Genomic DNA, 27,058 nt, shown 5'->3' with positions numbered 1-27,058 from the left:
TTTCTTTTATATTTATATATAAGAGTTCTTATATATATATGTGTGTGTGTGTATGTGTATATATATATATATATATATATATATATATATATATTTAACTACCCAGAGCATTGTCTTGTTTTCTAATTTTTTATAGACTCCTATTCTCATTTCATAGATGCAGTCTTTTTCTTTTTTAGAGATTTTCTTCTGCTACCTGCCCTGTTTTTTCTGAGTTCCTCTTTTTGGTTAATTAGGTTTATTTTGGTGTGTTTCATGTTTGGGGCTTTTCTTAAATAAGGTGATCATTTTCCACATAGAGTTGGGGACTTGTCAGTTGTTGGACTTCACCATAGCTTTTGTGGGGGACATTGCCTTGGTGGAAATTCCTTAGCCTTTTCTCTTGGACCCATCAGTTGCTCATAGAAGAATCCTCCAATCTCCTGTCTGGGAGCAGGGAAGGGGTAGGGGAGAGGGTGTGCGAGCCTGGCTGCCAGCATGCTGGGAAGTGAGCTTAGGAAGGGGTCTGGGAGTCTCACCTTTCAGTAGCCATGTCAACTATCACTTAAGTACATCTTTCCTTAGATGTCTAATCCTACCCTCAGCAGTGCCTCATGTTTCTGATCCAGAGTTGGCCTGGTTCAGTCTCTCCAGAAGGTACATTGTCTTCTTTTAGGAACATGGAGGGGACCCAAAGAGTGTAGCTGCTTCTTTTAAAGTCAGTCGTGGATTTTAAGTCACAGCGTGGATTTTAGTTTCCTGTGATCCACTGGGTCAGTTAGCACTCATCTGATCGGCTTTCCAGCTCTCAAAATTTTGTTCACATTTTTTGGCTGTTGCCATCTCCTAGTTCATTCTTTTCAACATTGTGAGTTTATGGGGGTTTTGGGTTTTTTTTAGTTCTTTATTGTCATTTTAGTGGGTTTCAGAAGAGAGCAGAAATAACAAACATCTGCCCATCTTTTACTTGAAGCTTCTATGTCTTCTAAGTGAAAATGAATACATTGGAAAATCTAAATTGCCCACATTATATTAGTAGTTGTATTAGTGTGGTAGAATTGTATTTTTTCCTTTCTCCTATTTTCTCTAATGTGTTTATTCTTTTTAGAATATTCTAATTGCATTTCTTTTGACTCTGATTTTAGTTCTGGGAATCCATCCTAAGGCAGTAACCAATGATGTGTGCAAGAAACCTCTACTCGGCGGCTCCCCACGGGATCTTTATGCTACCAAGTATTGGAAACAGCCTAATTGTCCAACAAAAGGAGATTGGTTAAATACATTGGGGTACATTCATGCAATGGCATAGTCTGCAGCATTAAAAATTATGTTGTGGGGGACTAATGATGTGTAAAAGTGTTCATAATACATTGTAAGCTTAAAAAAGATTAGCAAAACTATATGTAAAGTATGGTCCTTTCTTGTTTAAGAAGAGTCTGTATGAATGTATTATACATGAGTAATATGGCAAGGACATATGTATATATTACAATGCTTACAATAGTAACATTATTAAGCATTTACTACATGCCCTGTAATGTTCTGAGCCTCTTATGTGGATTATCATCATTCATTCTCACAAAATTATGTGAGTCAATGCTGTCATTGTTTCCATTTCACAGATGAAAAAACTGAAGCCTGGAGAATTAATGTCATTGCCCAAGGGCACGTAGAGCCATGATTCCCACCCAGGCCTGCTGACCCCAGGGCCCATCTGCTTAATTGTAATCATTATATACCAAAATATTAAAAGGTTGGTGATATTTCAAGCGACAGTTTATTTTCTTTGTGTGTTTGAGAAGGTGAAGAAATAGAAGGGATATTGAAGAGATTGACCTTTGTTGCAATGTTTTCTTTGCAATTAATCAGTGGAAAGCTACGCCTCTCCCTACTTGTAAAATTTTGTTTCGGAGGTCTAGGATTTAAACAATTTGTCTCTAATATATGCTTAGGGATGGTACCTTTTTTTGTGCTTGTCACATAACATTAGATGATAAGTCATTTGAGGGCACAAGCTGTCCACTTTAAGTCAGATTTCATTAGAAACCAAATCCTGTAACAAGATATCTGAGCAACAAAAAGACACAAGCAAGCCCAACTTCTTTTGAGCAACACTCTGTTGAGTAAAGTTCCAGAATCTTTTTTTTTTGGTTTGTGTTTTTCCATCATACCTAGTGCAGAGTGGTTTATAAGGCTCTCAATAAAGGCTGTTGGCCTGTGACTCATTCTAAGCAATAATTTGAGAAACCAATGCTGTTGTTACCAACTCCCCTCTCTAAGGTGTGTGCTTAGAGCCGAGGACTCTAGACAGCTAGGCTGTGCCACTTGTGCCACAGTCAAGGTCAGGCGCTCTTCGGAATATTTGTGAGATGCTTGTACCTGTCATCCTCTCGGCAATCCCTGCGGGGCCCAGCGGAATCTGATTAAAGGTCCTTCGTGATTTACAAAGTCCACCCCACCCAACCCCCATCCTCACCCCCACCCTGTGCTGCTTGAACTAGATCATTAAGATGCAGCAAGTGTTCAGTATTGTTTTGCAATAAAACTAAATGGGCTTAAAGTGTTCAGAGATAATGCATTCTTACACTGGAGTATTTATGAAAGAGTAAAGATATTCTGGTTTGGCCCCGGTCCTAATGTATTTTCTTCTCCAAACTCCACACATTAAAAACCATTGGTTTTTTTTTTTTTTCCATTTCTTTCTTTGTTTTTTTTTAAATGCTCCTTCTGCAGTGGTTGCTCTGATTAATATCCCTGTGCTCTCTGAGACCCAGAAAGTGGTTTAGTTTTCCTAGGACACTTTAACAATAGCGTGATTTACAGAGCAATTCATTGGAGCCAGGGGGCAATGTAATATAACAAAGCATTTTTCATAGGCTTTCTCCCTGCAGTTGCCTCAAATGCAAAACCACTGATAAGAAAAGTGGAGATGCAGACAACACAGGAACCAAGGTAAATTCATTGAAGGGACAAAAGGCACAGGTTTCCAAAAGTCATTGTGAATAATCAAACGCATAGGGACACATTAACCCCAGGTAAACCCAAGCCAAGTGACAAGTAGGCAGAAGTGGAGTGGGTTGGGGTTCTCCTCACCAGGGTTCCAACCTGAGATATTTGTGTTGCTATCACTTAGCTATGTCAACTGCAGAGTGCAGTCAATTGTCACCCGTCTGTGTCACCAGCACTGGGCTACATACAGCTTCCCACCTCACTGACTGTTGTATGATCACATGCTAAGGAGCAGACCAGAATCAGATTCATGATTCACTGGTGTGTGCTGATGACATTGTGCAAGGCAAGTGGCCCTTCTGCTTTGCAAAGCAGACGTGCTTACCATGTCAGAACCATTTCCCAAATCACAGAGAGATTTAAAAGAAAGTTTGTTTGTTAGGAACCATTCCTCTTGAAGCATGGGTGCCTGGCTAGCAGACTGCACACAAGCAGCCCAGAATGTGCAGGAACAAGGCTTCCAACAGCCTTGTGCCTTAGTGGGCAGCTCAGTGCAAGAGAGAGAGGCTTGATCATTAATCCCAGCCAAATGCAGCAGGCGGCCCCTGAGCCTCGGACTAAGAGCCCATCTTCTTCCCCCAGCTGGAATAAGCAGCTGCCTGTGGAGTTTTGCTCTGGACTTGACTGATGATTCATCTGACCAAGTTTTTTCCTTGCTGACTCCTCAGATTCCCAGACTATAAAAAGGAGGATTTGAGGAGGGCCTCTAAGTCAATCAGTCAGTGAATGACTCTTGATTAAACAACCACCATGTGTCTAGCATCGGGCTCGCTGTTCTGATCCCTCACAAATAAAAAGAAGACATATGGTCCCTTCTCATAAAGAGCCTACAATCTGGTTGGGAAGCCACATAAGTACGTGTAAAACAATTAAAAAGAAGAAGAGATAATGTGCTGAACTGTATAATGTTGAGCCTAAATGCAATTGAAGCTGCATTTATAGGGCTAGAGTTGTGCATGAAGTCTGTAAGGGTAGGAGTAGAATAGAAACGTTGGGTCCACTGGAAGTCAAAGTGCAGGCAACATAGAGTTCACAAAGGTTCTTACACTGTGATAAGACTGGAAAAAAACAAATGAAGAGTAAGCCTCATCAGTTGAATTGTCCTTCTGGCCATTTACCAGGTGCATTACAGGATGAAGTGCTACCAGAACTTTCCTGGTGTGATAACCATCCTCCAAGATGGCCCCAACAATCTCCGGCTCCTGGCATTCACACTCATGTGTGGTTTTCTCTCACTTCTGCCAGAGTTGGTCTATGACCAATAGAATATGGTGGAAAGGATGGTATGCCACTTCTGAGATGAGGTGATAAAAGATACTGCAGGTTTCATCTGGGTCAGTCTCTCCTGCACTGGGCAGAGCCAGCCGCCATATGCAGCCATATGGAGAGGCCCACATGGCAGGGAACTGGGACCTCCTACCAACAGCCAGGTGAGAGAGCTTGGAAGTGGATCCTCCAGCCCCAGTCCAGCCTTCAGATGATGGTAGCCCTGGCCAACAGCTTGACTGCAGCCACCTGAGAGACCTTGAGCCAGAACCACCCAGCAAAGCTGCTCCTGATTTCCTGACCCCCAGGAACTATGTGAAATAACACATATTTGTGTTTTAAGCTGCTATCATTGAGCACTGTTCCTTTCTGGGCCAACTCCAAGTCCATACTCCAGTCTTCAGCTTAGCTGTGCTTTGACCTCTTTGGGCTCTGTAGAACGTGGATATCTGATTGCAATGCTCTTCCACTTGGGACCAAATTCCAGGTTGTCAAAATTCCTCTTAGTAATTGAATCAGCCTCTTCTGCCACCCTGGGTTTTCAGGAGTCAGAGATTTCCCTGGTTGTGGGAACACCAAACAGTGCCGCTGTGTGCTGTACAAGTGTGGGTCTTTAGCCTGCTGATTGGACATGACGTGCTGTCTTCTCTGTGGTTTGTGAAAACCACCAGCTGGAAAAAAATCTGCTAAGGAATGGCATCCCCAGCCTTCCCTGCAGTGGTGGACAAGAGAATGTGAGATGCTCATTCAGAGACCTTTTAGTGGCTTTTGTAGTCGAGAGAATGGTCTGAATCAGGAATCATGAAGCTGCCCGCAGACATTATGGTGAAATCCTGCCATTGGCAAAGCACTTGCTGAACACACAGTTTTCTTTTGGCCAAAGCTGAGAACTGATAATGTTCTCAAAGTGACTGGACTATGTCACGCCTTAGGAGGATAGGAAAGAACCAGGGTGGGAAAGCCGTGTGGACCACGGGGCAGAGAAAAGAAGAGGATTCTAGATTGGAGAAACCCTACCTTCATGGCAGCACAGTTGGCTTCTGCTTCCAGCATTCTCTGCTTTGGTGAGAGGCAAGACCATCGCTCAGCTTTCTAAAGCCCTGGGAGGGAAGCGTTTTGGAGCCTCCACAAATCCCCATCCCCTTATCCAGTCATCGTGTCTTGTAGAGAACCTTCTATTTTTCCAACCTTTCTCCTATCCTCCGTCCCCCCTGCAACTGCCTTAGTTTGGGCCTTTGTCATTTCTTGCCCAGATTGTCACAGTTGCCTTACATCTGGGGATCAGAGTTATCTTTCCAAGACAAAGATCTAATAACGTAATACCTTTGCTCAAAAACCATTCAGCATCTGTTGCCCATAGGATATAATCTAAACTCTTGAAGATGGTGGGCAGAATTCTCCTAGCTCTATTACTAAACAATCAAAATAGGCTTTACCCAAGTAGTGTAAAGACCTTGGCTTGCATTCCAGTTCCACCACTCGTTAAGTTCTCTAAGCCTCAGTTTTCTCTTTTGTAAAATGAGATAATCATGCTTGCCTGCCACAGAGTCTGGCACGTAGTAGACATGCCTCAAATAATTGTTGAGTGAGTGTGTATATTATACATAAACAAGAATATTTCTTATGTGTTGTGGTAGTGTTAAAGTGAGTCTATATATTAAATGACCCTCTTTCTTAATTATAACTATATTACTATTAGTGTGTGTGTATGTGTGTGTGTGTTACTCAGCAGTTATTTTATTTTTATTTATTTAAATTTCAATTAAGCAGCAGTTATTGGACAATTTCTTACATCCTGTAACTTCTATTTTTCATTCATATTCAGGCATGACAGCCATTCTTCAAGCCTGTCCTTGAGTGATTTGTTTTCTCTTCATATCATAGTATTTTCTTTCTGCTCCTAGCAAATATTTTTTGTTTGTTATTTTTTTTCCTACAGATTTACCAAAATCCTTTTGAAAAGTAAGCCCATTCTCCTGGGTACTGTCAGACCTCTCAACCCCTCTCCTCTCCTCACAACGCTCTTGTAAACACACTCTTCTTACACTCATGATTTGATAGAAATATGCTGAGTCCATACCTGTAGGTCATTCTTTAGATATTCCTGCACTGTATTGAAGCTCACAACAAAGAAGTTTTCCACATCCTTTCTCAGTCATGAGCCAAGCAAAAGCAATCGGCAAAGCCTCAGGCGAATAGTATCTCTCCTCTGGTTCTATAAACCCCAAGACCAAGAACAGTGAAAATGATTTATTTGACAAGACACAGGCCCACCTCACCAAGACAATTAAATTTTATGTCTGCAAAATAGTAGAAAGCATGAACAGAAACTAAATAATGTATTCAGGTCCCTGGCACATGGTAAGTATGAAGGGCTCCATCTCTCTCTGATTCCCTTCGTACTCACGTCAGTCGTTTTTTTCTGCTTGCAAATAATAAAAATCAACTGTAGCTAATGCAAGGAAAAGGGGATGAATTAGAGAGATTTTGACCAGGCGCTGTGCTGGCATGAATGCTTTCCAAACTTTTTTTTTTTGTGTGTGTGTGTGTGTGTGTATGTGTCTTGCTTCATTTCACTCTATCTTCAAAGTTCCAGGAGAATCACGGCATTTCTAGCATGGTCTGGCTTGTGACAAGTGCCCAACCTGTAGGGTGCTATCAGGAGCGATGAATGGGTGCTGGGTGGTCAAAGAGTCAAACGATGTCCCCTCCGAGGACACATAAGAGACTTCCCAGCCTGATTTCAATCTGTCCCTCCTCCCTGGACATGCTTGTCTCTTTCCTTCCCCTGGAGCTATTGTTGCTTTATTCATTCTGCTTGATACAGCTTTGCCCTTCCCTCCCCTTAGAAGTCCTATTCATCCTTCAAAACTCAAATGTCATCCCAAAGAAGATACGCAAATGGCCAACAAGTACATGATCAGATGCTCAATATCACTAATTGATAGGGAAAGGCAATTCAAAGCCACAGTGAGACACCACTTCATACCCAATAGGATGGCGACTATCATGGAAACAGAAAATAACAGTGCTGGCGAGGATGTGGAGAAACTGGAGCTCTTGTGCCTTGTTGGTGGGAATGTAAAACAGCGCAGCCGATATGGAAAATAGTGTGGCGGTTCCTCAAAAAATTAAAAATAGAATTATCGTATGATTCAGCAATTCCACTTCTTGTTATATATCCAACATAATTAAAAGCAGATTCTTGAAGATGTATTTGTTGTACACCCATGTTCAGCGTTATTCACAATAGTCAAAAGGTGGAAATAACCCGTGTCTATTGACAGATGAATGGATAGGCAAAATGTGGTATTTACAAACAATGAAATATTATTCAGCCTGAAAAAGGAAGGAAATTTTGACACATGCTACAACGTGGATGAACCTTGGGGACATCATGCTAAGTGAAATAAGTCAGTCACAAAGAGACAGATACTGTATGAGTTCATTTATGAGAGGTACCTGGAGTAGTTAAATTCACAGAGACAGAAAGCTGCCTGGGGGTGGCGGGAGGGAAAAATAAGGAGTTATTGTTTCATGGGTACAGAGTTTCAGTTTTGTAAGATAAAAGAGTTCTGTGGACGAATGGTAGTGATGGTTGCACAACACTGTGAATATACTACTACTTAATGTTCCTGAACTGAACACTTTAAAAATGGTTAAAATGGTAAATTTTATCTCATATGTATTTTACCACAATTAAAAATAATAACAAATGAATATCAAAAAAGGGCCACCCAAATTTTATAAGCTACTGCACCACAAAACTTGGCTCTACCGCTGTATATACGGCATATAATAAAATATGCTGTGATTATTTCTTTCAAGGAAAATCAAAGATTAAATAAAGCCTATTACTTAAAAAAACAAAAAACCCTCAAGCGTCATCACTTCTGTGCACTCTTCCCAGGAGAGTGGCTCTCAAAATTTGGAGTAAATAAGAATTGTCTGAGAAACTTGTTAAAATACATCTTTTTGGGCCTCCCTCCCTGAGATTCTAATTTGGAAGACCTGGGATGAAGCCTGGGAATCTACCAAAAATGTAGATTCAAAACAAGTTAGAGGCCCGACGCAGTGGCTCACGCCTGTAATCCTAGCACTCTGGGAGGCCGAGGCGGGCGGATCATTTGAGCTCAGGAGTTCGAGACCAGCCTGAGCAAGAGTGAGACCCTGTCTCTACTAAAAAAATAGAAAGAAATTATCTGGACAACTAAAATATATATAGAAAAAATTAACCGGGCATGGTGGTGCATGCCTGTAGTCCCAGCTACTCGGGAGGCTGAGGCAGAAGGATTGCCTGAGCCCAGGAGTTTGAGGTTGCTGTGAGCTAGGCTGATGCCACGGCACTCTAGCCTGGGCAACACAGCGAGACTCTGTCTCAAAAAAAAAAAAAAAAAAACCCACAAGTTAGAAAACAACCCTTAATCTGCTTCCTACGGTCTGTGCACAGCCAGAGTGGCCCTTCCGCTACGCACCCACGGCACACGGAACAAACCTCAGTTATGTCCTGTTCCCTCTGTCCCTGCCTCCGGCTCCGTACCTGGAAGGAGGCTGCACCCCAGGTGCCTGTCGTCCTCGGCAACCAGACCGTGCCTGGCACAGAACAGACACATATTTACATATGTTTGTTGAAGGGACAACTGTCTCCCAAGCAGGGATCGCAGCTCTCAGTAATCAAAGGGCACTCGCAGGGCACCACATCTTAGCATGGACGACCACGGACAAGAGGCACAGCCGGGACATTGCCACCCCCAGCCTGGACAGGCGTCAAGAGTGCTGGTGGCGATTTCAGAGCCTGCAGGATCGGGGAGGTGGTGATTATGGGAGTTCTGCAGAGGGAAAGAGTCAAAGTTTATCAGTGGAAATTACCAAAGTCCTGGGATACCGAGAGAGAGAAAAAGGGAGGCGGAAGATGACCATTTTTTGGGAGGAAATCCCCAGAAAGGAGCCCTGGCTTTTCCGACTGCTTCGAACCTGCCACTCACGGGAAGCTGCCCCTGCCAGGGACAGGAAGGCAGGACCAGGCAGAGCCGCCAGCCGGGGGCTGCCAGCGCACCGAGCACAGGGGCTTTTTTGGCGAGGAAGTGAGAACAAGGAGTGATCCAGCTGGCAGGGCACCCCCGAGCGAGTCAAGAGGCTTGGACTTTGGTCGCCCTCACCCCCATATGCCGGGCGTGTGTTGGCACCGCGCTCCTGCTAATTAAAGCAAGTGTGTGCCTTGGGCACTGACACCCTGGCCCCAGCGTCATTCTTTCCAGGGGTCTTCACCACAGCACCGCTGCCAGGAGAATCAATTAGGCTCCCTCCCAAAAGTCAGGCTGATTTCCAGGCCTGGAGGCGGAACAAACGCCCCTGCCGCTGCAGCCCGGGGCTCGCTCGGAGCCTCGGGTTTCAGCCGGTTGCCCAGGCCTGGGAGCTCCGGGGGCCAGCGTGGGGGACAGCCTGCCGGAATCAATAGAATGATAACCCGTGGGGGCAGCCCTGCGGGCAGAGAGGGCAGGGGCTGCGGGGAATCCACTGCTGAGCGGACTGGAGTCGTTCATACCCCATCACAACACTGCGGTGCTGTTTTGACTTGATCTGGGCCTGGCCTGATGAAGGATTTTTTCCGAAGCCAGAGGAAAGGAGTCCCAAGCAGAGGTGAGCAGGCTTCCTAGGAGTCAGTCAAAGTTACACCTGAGTATGAATAAGACAGTCTTTATTAAAACGCCACCAAGGAGCTTCCAACTGTCCCCGCTGTGCTCCAAGCCACTCACCCAAGGGCAAGGACAGAGGACGGACCCACACAGGCCAGCGGAGGGAACCTGGGGGTGGAGGCCTGCTTCAGACAGGTCCTGCGGGGTGTGGACTGGGACCCTCACACCCAGTCCTTTCCCAGTCCCTGGTGTCGCCATGGGGCTGCCTCGTGTGCTCAGAGGAGGCCAGACCTCAGGGAGGTCATGCAGGCTCAGCGCCGCACGTTCACAGCCAGTATAGACTGCGCTCACGGACTCACACACATGCACACACACTTGTAAATCTTAATCACAGCCTCAAGAGAAGACAGGGATGGCTGTCACCAATTTAAAGATGAGGGAATTGGGGCAGAGAAAGATGGTAGAGCCAGAATTCAATCCCTTTCTTTGGACTCTGAGGCTAGAATTCTTTCTGCTAAACCATCACCTCGCTGGGCTTCCTGCTCTAATTAACTCGTTTACACCAAGCTGCTTGGGACTTGGTGTGCTTTAATTTCCAAGAATATTCCAGATTTCCCCCTCTCCCTCCCCCGGCAGTCTCAATACAGACAGCATTGCTAATACCAGCAATGGAATAGCAGGGGCCACTGGGGGAGATTATTGAGGGAAGGTCACCGCTAAAATTATGCCACATAAACAAGTTACTCTGAGTCACTCCAACCCTGAAGGGGAGAAAACCAGGTAGAAAATCCATCGGGTGGTTTTTAGCACCCATGATGCATTTTATGTGGCAAGATTTGACTCTTCCTTTAATTTGGCTCTTGCAGCCCCAGCCCAAAATCAGCTAAAAAATTAAAAGCGTAAGGATGAGAGAGTATGAAAGCAGATGTCCTTTAAAGGGGCACCTATATCACGACCAGTTGTAAAGGAAACAGACATCGTGGGGCCCGGAGTTCCAGCCTGGGCATTCTTCCCAGTGGGCCTACATCTTGGAGCCAGGCTTGGGGAAATACGTGACGAGGCTCTCGGCCCCAGGGCCGGGTAGGATTCCTGGAAACGGGGTACACCGCAGGGCTGCCGAAGCAACGGGGTGGCCGGGGCCGGGTGCGCCTCGCCCGCAGAACCTGAGACTGATTGAACGAAAATACTGTGCGGCCCATCCTGGCGGGGTACCTTCCTCCCCTGGAGTCTTTCTGGGCTGAGCTCCGTTAGCAGGAGAGTACGAACCACCAACAGGCCGCTGTGAGGTTTGCCGCTGCATAATGAGCCTGGGTGGAGCACTTACTGCCACCTAAGGAAACGGCTTTGCCAAGCCTGCCTCAAATGCAGCCATTGTGCTGGGGAGCCAAATAAAAGCCCTGGCAGTGCTGGCCTCAGGGACCACATTGTTTCTGTGACAGAGCCAAGCGCTGCGCCCCCGTGGCCTGGGTGAAACCCATTGCCCACCAAGCAGCAGGAGGAAGAGAGGTGCAGAGTCCTCTCCCGGCAGGTTCCCAGCATCCGACAGAAATCTCGGACCTGGGGTAGGGAAACAGAAACTGGAAACAGCATCAGTTTTTTTTTTTTTTTTTAAAGAGCATCTTGTAACAAGTTGTTCGAAGTTCAGGAAGAGCTCCCAACATTGAGTGACTCTTAGAGGCGTTTGTTGTACATGATTCAGTGCCACATGGATTAAATTTCCCTTAAAATATACATCAATTTGAAAATTAAAGGGGAAAGTGCCTGAGACAAGACATGTTTGTATTCCTGTCAAACTCAGAGCCTTTGGGAAGCAGCTTAGAAGCCAGGATGTGGCTTCCTAGGACCTGCCTTGTCTTTGTCTCCCTTCTCTGCTCACGTGGCCTCAGCAGACAGCACCGGCCTTTGGCAAGTCCTGGAGCCGAGGACCAACGTCGTGTGACTTTCTTGGCGTAGGTTCCCTTCTGATGCAGGTGGCAGATACCTGGACTCCAGACTCGTGCCAGGTACGTGACTGGGGTTTTGATTTTTCACAGGGGTCTGTCCTTGCTGCCATCGAGAGCCAGGGCAGAGACGAGCTTCCTCGATGTCTTTCCTGGTTGATGTTTGGCTTTTCTTAGAGCATCTGGGCTTACACAGGGGACTCGATTTTAACCTGTCATTTCACCCAGGCTCGAGGCCTCACCACCTGTCCCTGTGTGGGGGTTAAAATTGGAGCCGGTGGCCACTGCTGGAGCTGAGCATGTCCCTGGACCACAGCAGCACAGGGGCCTGTCGTGTCACCTCTCCGCTTCCTCCTCACTTCAGCACCCGAGGATTTCCTTCTCTACCTTGCCAGCTTGCCCATGCATTATTTATATACTAACTTAGTTAATTTTATTTTTAAAAATTGTGGCAAAATACACTTAACATAAAATTAGTGGCATTAAGTACATTTGTGCAACCATCACCTCTACCCGTTCACAGAACTCCTTTCATCTCTCAAAGCTGAAGCTCTGTACCCATTAAACAATAATCCCCCAGCCCCCGTTCCCCGGCCCCTGACAACCACCATTCCACTGTCTGTCTCTGTGGCTCTGACCACTCCAGCTCCCTCAATAAGTAGATTCATACAGTACTTTCCTTTTTTGATTGGCTTATTTCACTCAGCAAAATATCTTCAAGTTTTGTCCATGTTATAGCATGTGTTAGAATTTCCTTCCTTTTTAAGGCTGAATAATATTCCATTGTGTGTGTGCGTGTGCGTGTGTGTGTATACACACACGTGCATACATTTTGTTCATCCATTCATCTGTCGACAGACACTTGGGTTACCTCCACCTTTTGCAATTACACATAATGCTAGGTGCGTAACATGGTGTGCAAGTATCTCTTTGAATCCCTGCTTTCAATTCTTTTGGAGTTGTTGGGTCCTATGTTAATTCTAGTTTTAATTTTTTGAAGAACTGCCACACAGTTTTCCATAGCAGCTGCACTATTTTACATTCCCACCAACAGTGCATGAGGGTTCCAATTTCTCCACATCCTCCCCAATACTTGTTATTTTCTGTGGGTTTTTTTTTAGGGGGGGATAGTATTCATTCTGAGGGATATGAAGTATCTCATTCTGGTTTGGCTTGCATTTCCGTAATGACTGGTTTAGTATCTTTTCCTGGCCATTCGTATATCTTACTGGCCATTAGTATATCTTCTTTGGAGAAATGTCTATTCAAATCTCTTCCAAATTTTTTAATCAGGTTGGTTTTTGTTGTTGATGTCCATGCATTTTTTATACTAGTAATATTTTATTTGATTTTCATAATTTAAAAGAATTACAACCAATGGTTGCTCTTATATCTCCAATATCAGCAGTAAACTTCACCACAAAACCAAACATAGTTGTCCATACACTTAAAAAGAGTTTTCTTTTATCTTGTAAGACATTTCTAGGTGTTTATAGGGAAGGATTTCTGCCATCCTATGGCCGTTTTGCTGGATCAGGGAGTTTCTAAGATTCCCTCTGTGATGCCCTCTGCAATTTCCAGTTTCACAGCCAAGAAACTTCCCTTCATGCTCAGCCTTTTCTGGAATGTGTCCTACCTGCTTCCTCACTGTAACAGTCATGGCTGTGCCCTGGTGAGACCACTGCCCCTGAAACCCTCTCGGGTGAAGGACCCAACATTGCCCCCCAACCCTGTCAAAGCACACACGCGCCTCAGGTTCAGGAGCGAAGTTCAGCATCTGTTAAAGACGCCTCAGTCTCCTCTCCAGCTGTGGCTGTCCCTTCAGCGCCCACGCTGCAACCCGTCTGTCATCTGAGCCTCAGCTTCCCCGGGTGGTGTGAACAGAACTGGGACGTGGGAGATGGACATACAGGACTTCAAAATTTCATTTCCACGGTCATTGTGGTCCCTAATCACTCTGCACTTTTATCTTCTTGCCTATGAAAAAAGATGAGATAAGAAAACCTACCTTAAGAGGTGGTATAAGAATTAAGTGAGCTAATGCAGTGCTCATGCCTGGCCGGTTGCCAGCACAGGGTAGTCAGTGCTTGTGAAGTTCAATTCGCTTCCACTCCACTTTCTGCAATCGCAGGGCCACAAGTCGGATTTAATTCTCACCCGGAGGGACTGTGAAATTCTCCTCCATAGCTTCCTGATCTTGGCTTCCTGACCCACTGCGTTGGTTTCCTACGGCTGCTTTAACAAATTGCCGCAGACTTGGTGGCTTAAAACAATAGAAATTTATTCTCTCATAGTTCTAGAAACCAGAAATCCAAAATCGGTGTGACGGAGCTGAAATCGGGGTGTTGGCAGGGCCTGCACCTCCCTCACTCTGGAGACTCCGGGGGGGACTCGTCCTCGTCTCCTTCAGCCTCTGGTGGCTGCTGCTTCAGCTCGGGGCCACGTGGCTCCAGCTGTGGTTACGGCTATGTCGCCTTTTCCTTTTCTGGCGTCAAATCTTCCTCTGTGAGGACACTTGTGATTGCATTTAGGGCTCTCCTGGCTAACCCAGGGTAATCTCCCCATTGCAAGGTCCTTAATTTAATCACATCTTCTGAGTCCTTGTTTAGCCATACAAGGTGACATTCACAAGGCTCCAGGGACGAGGGCGCGGATGTCGTTTGGGGCCATCATCCCGCCTGCCCCGTGGCTCTCCCACCCGCCTTCCTACCCCTGCAGCACGCTGTCCAGGCCTCCCTCACTTCCGGTGCTTAGGGTTCCTCACGGGTCCCCTAGATTCAGTCCCCTTTTCCTCATAACTACGCCCATTGCTGGTCATCTCCAACACAAGCCCCGGAACATTCCCTGCCCCCGTTCCTTTGCCCTTCCCCCACGTTAGTCCTTCTAATCACCCGGTGGGAGCCTCTCAGCCGCCTTCCCTTTTCTCTGAGGTGGTAAACGCAGTGGAGTTGCCCAGTTCCGCATCTCAGGCCTCTTCGTGGACCCAGAAATCACTTCCCTGCACCTCTGTCTCCAGCCTCCCTGCTCCTTCTGTCTCCTCTTGCCCGCTGGAATGACTTGGTCCCGGGGGAGGGACAGAACCAGAGGATGACTCCAAGGACGCTCCTCCCTCTCAGACTGGCTTGGGGTGTCCACGGGGCAAACCTGAGCTTGCTGCGGCCCCCCCACACCTGGACCCGGGAAGGAACGTGATGCCGATAGGTGGGCTTCCCGCTCCCCAGTCAGAACCTGCTGTATTTGCCTTTCTTGCTGCTGCATCCTGTACCCGTTGTCTCTGGACGCTGGCACCCTGCTCCCCTTACTTCTCACTCCCTACATTCCTGACCTCCAGACTTATTTCCTTTTATGGTTTCAGATTCACTGCTTGGCTCAGATGCTTAACACTATTCCTCTAGTTCTAGCGCGGCTCACTCACCTCTGCTGGCTTCTTCTGAGCCAGGTAAACACTTTGCCGGGTCCAGCCGGACCTGCCGGGGCCAGTTCCCCTCCTGGAAGCTGCTGTGGTTGACGAATGGGGTCCCTGCCTTGCCAAGCTTCCAGGCATTGTCCTGTCTCCCAAACCTGCCCCTTGTCCTATATTCCTTCCCTCTGTTACAGGACTTCTTTTTTCCCTCATCCCTACTTCCAATTAATTTGTTTCTTGTTAACACAACATCCCTGAAGTCCACTAAATCGATCCGTCCCTTTCTGTCCTCCCTCTATGACCTTAGTTCAGGCTCATCAATTTCACCCACATGGTTGTTTCCTTCCTGGTCTCCCTGACTTTATTCTTGCTTCATCCCACCCTTAATGCACCTTCCACGATGCCACCTGCGTGGCATATAACATGCAGACTTGACTCCATCCACTTCCCCACTTAAAATGCTTCCGCGGGTCCCCAGCTGCTGCAGAAGGCAGTTCCACGTCCTCAGCACCGCGGAGATCGTTCCTGTTCTTCCAGCAGCTTTGCTCTCCTGCCTTATTTCCATCCACTCGCCCCACAATTTGCAACAGCCTGTGCCCCAGACCGGCCAGGCCCTTCTACCTCCCCACTTGTTTCGGATGTTTCTTTGCCTTGAATTCTCTTCCCAACCTCTGCCGCCTTTCAGGTCAGGCGAACCATCACTGGTCCTTTAAAACATAGATCAGGCCGGGCGCGGTGGCTCACGCCTGTAATCCTAACACTCTGAGAGGCCGAGGTGGGAGGATTGCTCGAGGTCAGGAGTTCAAGACCAGCCTGAGCAAGAGCGAGACCCCGTCTCTACTAAAAATAGAAAGAAATTAATGAAACAACTAAAAATAGAAAAAAAAATTAGCCGGGGATGGTGGCGCATGCCTGTAGTCCCAGCTACTCGGAGGCTGAGGTAGGAGGATCACTTGAGCCCAGGAGTTTGAGGTTGCTGTGAGCTAGGCTGATGCCATGGCACTCTGGCCCAGGCAAGAGAGTGAGACTCTGTCTCAAAAAAAAAAAAAAGTCACCGAAGAAACATCAAATAGTATCGCTCATGTCTTGGTGGGAAAGCATTTGTAATGATTTTTCATTTTCTACATATCATATTTTGTTGAATTTCCTTGAAACAATGTATTGCTATTATAATTTTTAAAAACACAATAAAGATGACTTTGTTTCCCTCTCTGTGAAAACTTCACTGTTTTTCCTCTCCAGGAATTAATTATACCCTTGGATAGTCTTTCAAGGCATTCATTCATGTATTATATTCATGAGTGGTTATAGAAAACTAGTCTTTTTTCTTTCTTTTTTTGCTTTATATCTTTCTTCCCAGCAATTGAAGGACAGGAACTGTATCTTATCCAGCTTGGTATTGCTAGCACCTAGCACAATATTTGGGACATAGGAGGTACCCAATAAACGTTAGTGAAATGGAATCGCCCAAATTCACTGAGCGAATTAGTGAAAGAGTCTACGTTAAAACCCGGGTCTCTGGATCCCCACCCCAGTGTTCTTCCCATCTCACTGTACCATTGTACATGGCCAATTGTGATTACACAGCTACAGGGGGCTTTAGCAAGCCAGCATGTTTTAGCAAGAGCACCGTCTTCATTTGTTAAATGGGAGAATTCCATTTATCTACCCAGTCTTTATGAGAACCAAATGAAACAGAGTTTGTGAATACCCTTGGTAAAATGAGAAGTTGCATATAGAGTAAAGAGATTATTGTTGACCTATAAGTCCCTACATAATTCGTCTTTAACAAATGCATTATAAATTGGAACAAATGTTTCTGCTATCATTCCAAAGCCATCAGAAAAGGACTTACTCATTGCTCTCTGGCCTTCAAGGCCAATTAGTAATGGATGGAAGGCTTCCTGCGTAATTAGAAGAGGCAGCGTCTTTCTGGGTTTGTGTACTATCTTTGTCCATGTATTATGCTGGCAAAATCTCTCCCCTGTCTCTTGTACTTATCCAGGTATGTGTGACTCTCAGAGACGGTTTTACATTTGAGCAGCAGAGCCACACACAACCCTGCTCACTGGGTGGTTTCCAAAGTCCTCGGTGGCAAAACACATTGCACTCTTTAAACAAACCAACAGGGGCCAGGTGTGGTGGCTCATGCCTATAATCCTAACACTTTGGGAGGCTGAGGCCAGAGGATCAATTGAGGTCAGGAGACCCTGTCTGTACACAAAGTAGGAAAATTAGCCTGGCATAGTGGGGCGCACCTGTAGTCCCAGCTACTCAGGAGGCTGAGGCAGGAGGATCGCTTGAGCCCAGGAGTTTGAGGTTGCAGTGAGCTATGATGACACCACTGTACTCCAGCCTGGGTGACAGAGTAAGACCCTGTTTCAGAAAACAAAACAAACAAAACAAAAACTCAACAGGGTGTGCTACACCAGGGACATTCTGAGAACAGAAGGAGATGTTACAAATTAAAAATAATATATAGAGATGGAAATTTTAATAGAAAAGTTGGAAGATAGAGATGAAGAAATCACCCAGAAAGTAGAACAAAAAGAAAAAAAATTGGAAACTAGGAGAGAAAAATAAGAAAATTAGAGGACAAATCCTAGGGATTTAACAGTCAAACGATTGGAGGTCCAAACAGAGAGAACAGAGTACATGGAAAGAGGAAATCATTAATGAAACCACTCAATTTCTCAGACGCTAGGCTTGTGTTTCCTGATCGAAAGGGTCTACTGAGTGCTCGGCACAGTGGACGAACACAGAGTTACACCAAGGACATCATCATGAAATTTCAGAATGCTGGGATCAAGGAAAAGATCCAACAAGCTTTCAGAGGGAGGGAGAGAGAGGAACAGTTACAAGCACATCATCAAGTATCAAAATGGCTTTGGGTTGCTTAATAGCAGCCCGGAAAGTTAGAGTACAATGAAGCAATGCCTTTAAAATTCTGAGGGAAAATTATTTCCAGCCTAAAATTCTATATCTAGCCAAACTCCAGGAGAGAATAATGAATTTTCAGACAGTCAAGGCCTCGAGGATTTAGAGTAAAATGATGACGTTGGGGGCTGGGCTTGTTGGGGACAGAAAACAAGAGGTAATGGAACGAGAGAGGCAGAAATACAAGGAGGAGGAAACAGTTAAAGAAAAACAATAAGGAAATAGTTACAGAAAAATAACCAGGGAAAAACAGTCTTATTTCAGCCTTAACAAATGGGTTAATTAGACCATAAAACAGTGACCACCAATCAGAAGACAGAAAAACACCATAAACAGTGACTTTCCCCAACACATGTATAGGAGAAAGGAACGTTTGGAACCTAAGCTTTAAGTCATGCCCATACCTGGAAAAATCCAGAACCCAAAACCCGTGACATAGAGTCATAAGTAATTATACCTTCACATCAGCATATACTACCCGTATATAAAAGGAAAAATGTAGAAGAAGACAATGTCTTCTCCACTGGAGGAGACAGACCCATTTCCCCTTAGGAAACGTACTTTCACTTTGCACCCTTAAACTTTCCTTATAATAAATTCTCCATGCACACTTGCTGGGTGTCATCTCTCTCCGTGGGGTGATTCTTCCAAGCCCAGAGCCCCAGAACTGGGGAAACACTTTGAAGTCCAGCCACGGACAGGACGGTGAAAGGGTGATGGTGGTATCAGAGAACTGAATCTAATTTTCCATGGTGGGAAGTCCACAGGTAATTAAAACCCCCCAAAATCAAGAAGTAGCAATATAAGCACATAATTTAGAAATAGTAACTACTCTATAAATCAGCTCAGAGAGCTGGATTCATTGTTTCTGGGGAGTGTGAAATAAGGAGTAAGTCTCCACTGTCTGGTTTGGTCTGATTATAAATATTCCTTATGGAACTATCTCCCTCCAATCTAAGGCAGGCTCACGTCCCTGCCTCTCTGCACACGGGAGAATCACCTGGAGGTTTTCAGAAACACCAGTACCTGGGCCACACTGCCAACATCTTCCTATTTAGTCTGTGATGAAGGCTAAGCTTTAGGATTTTAAAAAGTTCCCCCAGATAAGTCTAAAATTTAGCCATGTTTGAGAACCACTAAAAACTGTGCGTGTCTAACTTTGACGGAAATGAAAATTAACTTTAAAAGAAATAAATATATAAATAAAGCACATAGGATACTTCTGGGCCCTCTATCCTTAGAAATGAACTCTCCCGATGGGGTCTGAAAAATTCCAGAAAAGGGTGGCCTCAGATCCTTTAGGCAGGCCTCACTGAAAACCTCCAGAATTTGATTCTTACCTGCCAGAAACAAAAACCAAAAACCCCATATCTTATCGTCAACCAACCTGAAATTCCTTTAACAGACGACAGCCTTTCATTTAAGCTAAAACAGAATACCTGGGGGATGCCGGAGGATTACCCTTACACGGAGGTGTGAATGGCATGCATCTGATCCTTGCTTAGAATGTCAAAGGGCAGAGGTCATGGGAGTAATGAGAGTCTGAGACGGGCCAGGGAGGAGGAGGGTGGGAGCGGGGGAGGGTATGAAAGAGGAGGCGACACAAAGACATCAGACTTTCTGATTCCGGAAAAACAGCCTCTCCCTTGTGCTCTTTAGAAATCCCCAAAGAAGCCAATTTTGAGTCTGAACGTTAATAAATGGCCCTGGCTTGTTGCTAGTGGCTTTCAGAAGGGAGAGTCTCTGTCCCCTGGCCTTTTCTCTGGTCCCTGGGTCAAGGAGAGCTGTGCTGCACCCCCTGAAGGAGGACGGCTGCCTGCTGGGGTCCCCTGCACAGAATGGCGCAGCACAGAGACAGCCTCCCTGTCTTCCCTGGCACAGCCACAGGTGCTCCCGTGCTTGCTGTGCCCCACGCAGGCTTCTGTCCCCCTCTGCCGAGCGGCCTCCCCTGCACACGGGAGCTGCCTGCTATTCGCCCTGCGGTGTACTGTTACCCACTTCCATTCGCTGCAGTTTGAACCAGATGCTGCCCGTCTCGTAGCATTTAATCCTTTGAAAGGTTGAAGGATGCAATTTCTGTGAAGGATGGCTCTTCATAAGAAGGCAAAATCATACTGCACTTCACACCTATCTCAAGCGATTTCCCTGTCTCCACTCCCCTGACTAGGAGATTAGTGAATGGAGAAGGATGAGTCGGTGGCTTTAAGCGGACTGTCCCCTGAGAAATGCCAGCACGTTCTAGTGGTCACTAGGAGTCTGGGGGCTTAATCGCTGGTCTCTTTTCTGCATCGAGACCGCTCAACTGTACCCTGCACCATAAATCTAGGGGAGTGTGAATCCTCTCTCTATAAAAACGATGCTCCTTGCAGCATCTCAAATGCCTGGAAGGGAAGACACACAGTCCTGAGAGGTTGCTTTGAAAATAAATTTCCCTACATTGAATCATTTGTATATCTTACATAATTTTTTCCACTCTTCAAATAATTCAATTAGCATTCTAAAAGCTTACCACAAATAGGCCGGGCGTGGTGGCTCACGCCTGTAATCCTAGCACTCTGGGAGGCTGAGGCGGGTGGATCACTCAAGGTCAGGAGTTAGAGACCAGCCTGAGCAAGAGCGAGACCCCCGTCTCTACTAAAAAAATAGAAAGAAATTATCTGGCCAACTAAAATATATATAGAAAAAATTAGCCGGGCATGGTGGCGCATGCCTGTAGTCCCAGCTACTGGGAAGGCTGAGGCAGTAGGATCGCTTGAGCCCAGGAGTTTGAGGTTGCTGTGAGCTAGGCTGACGCCACGGCACTCACTCTAGGCCGGGCAACAAAGCGAGACTCTGTCTCAAAAAAAAAAAAAAAAAAAAAAAAGCTTACCACAAATAAAAAGAAACTATAAAAAAAAAAAATCCCACTCAGATGAAGGAATCAGAGATGTTCGGCCTACAGCTTGCCTGCCGTGGAACTGGGACCCTGAGATCAATGGGAGATGATTGCTCTTATTGGATCGTGCAGATGCTGTGATTCAAAGTTACACAGTCTCCTCTGAAACCTAAGATATTACACTGCACAGACACAAGAGCACTCTAAGTAACCAATACTAGAGAAAAAGATATTTTTTATACAAACAAGCCTAACAGAAAAGAAAGCACTTGAAACAGTGCCTGGCACAGAGAAATAATAAATAGGTTTACTGGCATATTATTTTAGCAGGAAAATGTTGGATTAAAGCCCTGCCCTCGGTGCCCACTTTGTGCACCCAGACCCCACCCCATGCAGGCTCTGGAGATTCATGGCTCCTGTTTGGTTAGGGACAGAAGACATGGCCGAAACAGAAGGAACAATCCATGGGGGTGGGGGTAGGGGCCTGTTGGGAGAGGCCCAGAAGCTTCCTAAAGGAAGGGACCTTCAATCTGGGTCCTAAAAAATTGGATGGGCCCACGGGTAGGACTTTTCCAGGCAGAGGGAGCAGAGCTTGGGTAGGTATGTATGAAGATGTGAAAATAGCTGGAACATAGTGGAGGAATGAGGGGGTATGTTTCAGGGGAGTTGGACAAATGAAACTGGAAGCAGGAGTCAGACACTTTGGACTTAGCGGAGCTGCGGAAGAAGGGTTTTCAGCAGAGGGTGTGTTTGGAGGGGTGTTTGGTGTGCGTGCGCTGCGTTAAATGACCGTAAACATTAAGGTTGTCTAGGGATTAAGGGACAAATCAGGAAAGGAGGAGAGATGAGATGAACAAGTCAAATAATGGAATCGTGATCTAAAGAATTCCAGTACTCCAGGGACCAGGCAGATAGCGAAAACAGGGAAGGAAGGAGTTAAGGAAGGGGAATCTCCTAGGAAATTAGGGGCCTAGTGTTGATAGGGGTGGAACTGTGGAAACTGCAGAATGTCACCTACTTCCTGGGTGGCGGAGATAGAGAGAGAGCTCCTCTCAGGAGCCGTTATGGAAGCGCGGTTGGTCTGAGACTTGGCCTGTCCTGACAGCTCTGCGCACGATTCTCAGGCGAGTGAAGTCTGCAGGCTGGTGCAGGCTGGTGCAGGCTGGTGCACTGCTCATTTGTGTTTGGGGCACGAGAGGGAGGGAGGGCATGTGGAGAGAACACAGGCCACAAGCTTGCTAGGCAGGGGGGACCCCCAGGTGAGAAGCAGCCTGAAATCTAGAACCTGGACTGCGTGTAACCTGCACAAAGGCCGTCTCCACGCGTCTGCCCCTCTGACCTCTGTGTGGGCTGGATCCTGCCTGGTTCTCACTCCAGCAGGGCAGCAGCTTTGTGCGCTCCTGCAAACGGCCATGCCTGCGTTGCTAACACAGCCCGGGCAGAGGAAAGAGCGTGGACGGCACCCGGAAGTGCTGGCTCCGACCGTCGAACCACTCACTCCCTACTGGCTGTGTGGCCAGGAGCAAATTGCTCAACCCTTCTGAGCTTCACGTTGACAACTTTTTAAAAGAAAGCGCTGGAATCTGCCCCAGCTCTCTCACCTGGCCATGGCGAGGGTGGCCGAGGGAGGCAAGGGCTGTAGCTGCGTTGGTGGAGGCTCAGAGTGACAACGAGGGCAAGAAGCTCTACGTGAAGCGAGAGCTCCACGCCCTAAGCCAGGCATATGGTTACTTAGCCAGAAGCAACAGAAAGGGCACGAGGGCATGTCCTGGGGCCTTGGAGAGGGGCATAGTCCTGACTTGGGCTGTGGTTAGACGAGTGTATATATTTGTCAAAATTCATTGAGCTGTGTGCTTAACTTTTGTGCATTTGGGCTGGGCGCCGTGGCTCATTCTTGTAATCCTAGCCATTTGGGAGGCTGAGGGAGGAGGATCACTTGAGCTCAGGAGTTCAAGACCAGCCCAGTCAACATAGCCAAACCCTACCTCTACAAAAAAAATTTTAAAACTAGCCAGACGTGGGCCGGGCGTGGTGGCTCACGCCTGTAATCCTAGCACTCTGGGAGGCCGAGGCAGGTGGATCGCTCGAGGTCAGGAGTTCAAGACCAGCCTAAGCAAGAGTGAGACCCCCGTCTCTACTAAAAATAGAAAGAAATTATCTGGCCAACTATAATATATATAGGAAAAATTAGCCGCGCATGGGAGCACATGCCTGTAGTCCCAGCTACTCGGGAGGCTGAGGTAGTAGGATTGCTTAAGCACAGGAGTTTGAGGTTGCTGTGAGCTAGGCTGACGCCACGGCACTCACTCTAGCCAGGGCAACAAAGTGACACTCTGTCTCCGGGGCCACAGCCCGCTGCTCACGTGACTCCGCAGACCCCGGCACAGCTCTTTCTATCGCTCCCAACCTGATGGTTTCAATGCATTTGGGGAAAATTTTTGGCTTTTAAAAGCAAACAGGATGACCCGAGCTGAAGGGAGAGAGAGAACTGCAGCTGAAGTCACGATGGAAAACGCAGCTATCAGGGAGCCAGTGGGAGCAAACTCCTAGAACACTCTGGCACGGGGGCCTGAGGATTCTGGAAGGAGCTCTCAGGAAGTGTGTGTCGTTCGCGGATCTGTGCCTGCTCACAGGAGCCGTTCCCATGGCAAAGCATCCGCACAGCGTGTCAGCCGGCGCCCGGGGCTCTGTGCGCCACACCCAGCTGCACTTGACAGCGAGTGTCATTTCCCGTCCTCCCTGATCTCTCTTCAGAGAGGGGGTTCTGTCGACGTGGCTGCCTGGCTGTGTCTCCGTGACCTCAGCTACCCACAGGAAAACACATCTTTTCCCTCTGAGCCACACACATGACCTCCTCCGGTGGAACAGAACACAGTTACCTAAGAGTCTGCAGGACAAACATTACAAACCACCTCCCTGAGGGGGTGTTGGAGTCGTCACTGGGCCAGGCAGGAAGCTCAGAAGCCGAGCGGCCACCCTTCCCGCGAGCCGTGGGCGCGGCCGCCCCGGGCCCTCGTCCCTGTCTCCGGAGGCGAGGACCCCGGGGAGGACCTCGGGGGGCGCAGACCCAGAACACGGGGGGGATCCCGCTGCTGCTGCTCCGGGAGCCACTGCGGGCTGCAGGGGAATTTCAAATTCTCCTTTATGGCTGCTGTCATTAAGACAGTAACTCAAAAGTTCTAGAAAGGCAGCCAGCATGAGACGCCAAGGCCCTTAGCCACCCAGTGTTCACAGGGCCTTCCCGTATGTTCTGAAAAAGGGACGTTTTCAGATAAAGCAACAGGAGAAACACGGCAGGGGACCGGCGAGGAAGGGGAGGGGGAGGGGTGACGGGGCTTGAACGGTGACCATGAGCGGTCGTGGAAAGCCGGCTGGGGGCCATCAGGAGTGGCGCATTCGACATTCCCACCTTTTTCCTCTGAGCCTTCCAGCACACACAGTGATGCTCCTCTTTAAATGAGCCCGGAAACATCCGGTCCTCCTCTGTCCTTCTGGGACCTCTCAGAGTCTCGGGGCTTCTGCTGGGTCACGAGGGGCTCGCACCTGTCTGCGCCAGGTTAAAGGGCTTAGCTCCTCCTTTGTGACCAGGACGTGAATCCCAAGCCACCCCGCCCCCACTGCGGAGCTGGCGGTCGGACTCTCCCGACACGATGGTTTTCATCAGAGCAGTGCCGCGAGCTACAGAGGAATTCAGCATGATGTGATGCCAAACCGAGGGGGGAGGAAATTGTTCAGAGGCGGTTTACTGACAGAAAACCATCCAGGCCTTGAGGGGACAATGGACGAGTTCCTGGTCCCCCATCCAGAGAACGGCCGGTGGGACGGGCCGCAGCCTGTCCCAGTGGAGTTTGCGTGACCCTGCCTGGCGCCCTCCGCTGTACTGTGGCTCCAGTTGGTTCCAGCTCTGGACCTCAACTGATATTCCAGCTGCTTCACACGCACAGGCACGCACACGGGCATGCACACGCAAACTCCCACACCTCTCCACCCCTGGCGGCCACCTGGGGTCGCACTAAACATCAGAAGTGTCAGCAAGCGGATTTTACGAAGATTAATCTCAAACCGACAGTGTGATGCCTGGAATTTTTTTTCAGTTCCTGAAAAAAAAAATCTCAGTTCACCTGATTGTGATAATTACAGACGCATGGACGTGTTGCGCTTTCCTGCTGTCTTCTCACTCTTGGGAACACGCTCCGAAGGCTGGTTTGGAAGTCTTTGGGGTGGGAGTGATGCCAAAGGCCCGTTTTTCCATTCATCCCCCGAGTTAGCTGCCTGCAAAATATGTCCAAAATTACCCCTGATTCCAAGTCCTCTGTACACAATCAACCTCTCCAATATAATAATTCCAAAACTTTTCTCGATTCCTGCTTTTAATAAAGTACATTTACAGAGGATATGAATTCCAGATTTGATTTCAAACTCTGGGGATGTATGTTCCTCTTCTGGAACTTGTATATCCGGTCCTGGGAGGAAAAAACAAAGTGGGGGGAGAGAAATCGAGAGAAAAAGCAGGGGACAGAGCCCACAGCATCGCGAGCGCTCCTCGTGGGTCTCCGGTCCTCTGCGTGCTGAGCGTGTAGGGCAGGGACAGCCCCACGGCATCTGGTTAAAGTCGGGTGAGCAACACTCGGGGGCATGGCCCGGAGCGGCTGCCAACCTCTTTCTCTTTCTAATGCATTTGTGCAGATGGATGAAAACTGCAGCCAATAAAGCGTTCAATTTTAGGTAATACTTGGGAGAAAGAAAAGAAAGGAGGAAAAAGAAACATTGTGTTCAATCACTGTCCTGTCAGCTCCTGCCATTTGGAACATTTGGCACAATGACAGAAACTTAGAATCATGCCACCCCCAGGCATAATGGTGCCAGAGGAACATCTCCAGCCGTGGGATTCTCCGGAATGAAGCCTGGAAGGTGCGAGGGAGCCCGAGCACAGGAAACGGAAGGTGCGCTTCTGAGCACACACACTCCCACGGTGGTTCCAGGGCGTCCGTGCAGCGTCGCCGGAGACACGACTGTGGGAGGCGTGTGGCGCTGGGAGCCCGAGCTCCTACTGCGGCTTTGCTCCCCAGCTGCCATGGACCACGCTACACCGTCTCCCAGCTGGGCCTTGGCCTCTGCATGTGTCAGATGGACACAGTCACATCTGCCTCAGCTGTCCCTCTCTCTCCCTTCTCTCACCAAGATGGCGCATGGGCACGCAAGGAGGGCGCACTGTGTCCTCCTGGCAGCAGAGGGGCAGGCTCGATTCCACGTGGTGTCCTCTGCATCCTCACGGTGCCTGTTGTGGGGTGGCTGATCTGGACTGCGCCCTGGACTGGTGACCACTGACGTGTGGCTTGTCCCATTCCTTGGCACTCTGCCAGGGTCTGAGCTGAAGACTAGGGTTTGGGTGTCAGTGGTTCATTTTCTCTCTTACCTGAGTCAGAGCCCAGCCTCCTTTGTCCTAATGTGGCCCCCTTGCCCCTCCCTTGCTGTGGGCCCCTGGCCAGGGCCCGGGCAGGTCATTCTACAGCCCTTGGCCACAGCTCCATCTTGCCCCACCACAGTCTTCCTCTCTGGTCAGTTCTGCAGCCAGACTCAACCAGCATCTGTGCCCCACCCCTCCAGGAGCCACGCGGAGATCCTGGGTTCTTTCCACACTACACAGGAACTGGGGGCAGTTGAGAAAGCTGAATTCCAGCCCTTCCACTGCCTGACCACACTGTGCTGCTGAGTTCACTCTGCTATGGCCATTCCCAGATTGGCCCCGGGGAGCCCGTGTTTCCATGCAGAGTTTAAAGTATGAAATGGAGGGAAAGGACTCTGTTGATTTTAACTTATCTCACACACCTTCCCCTCTGGGCAGCGCAGAGACAAAATCAGCATCAATGTGTCTCTCCAGCATCTGTCTCCCTTCTCCTTCTCTGGTTCCTTTGGGACCAGAAATGGGCAGGCTTCCTGCCTCTACAATTTATCATTCTCCTCTTACCCCAAAGCGCCCAGACTCCCGGCCTAGTTACCATAAACAGCCAGT

The 27,058-nt window shown here is 47.7% G+C and overlaps 1 long non-coding RNA gene across 1 annotated transcript; it reads right to left on the bottom strand.

Moving 5' to 3' along the window:
- Positions 1–24,572: 24,572 nt before the first annotated feature.
- LOC123626668 lies at positions 24,573–25,456 on the bottom strand. The gene is made up of 3 exons (XR_006730964.1): positions 25,434–25,456; positions 25,184–25,317; positions 24,573–24,592 (listed from the first exon to the last, which is right to left on the bottom strand). It is a non-coding gene; the product is annotated as an uncharacterized LOC123626668 (long non-coding RNA).
- Positions 25,457–27,058: the final 1,602 nt, after the last annotated feature.

This window comes from Lemur catta, chromosome 22 (genome assembly GCF_020740605.2).
Source record: "Lemur catta isolate mLemCat1 chromosome 22, mLemCat1.pri, whole genome shotgun sequence".
In the NCBI taxonomy this organism is placed as follows: Eukaryota; Metazoa; Chordata; class Mammalia; order Primates; family Lemuridae; genus Lemur; species Lemur catta.
Note: the sequence above shows the minus strand (reverse complement) of the source record. Positions and strands in the feature narration are given on the sequence as shown.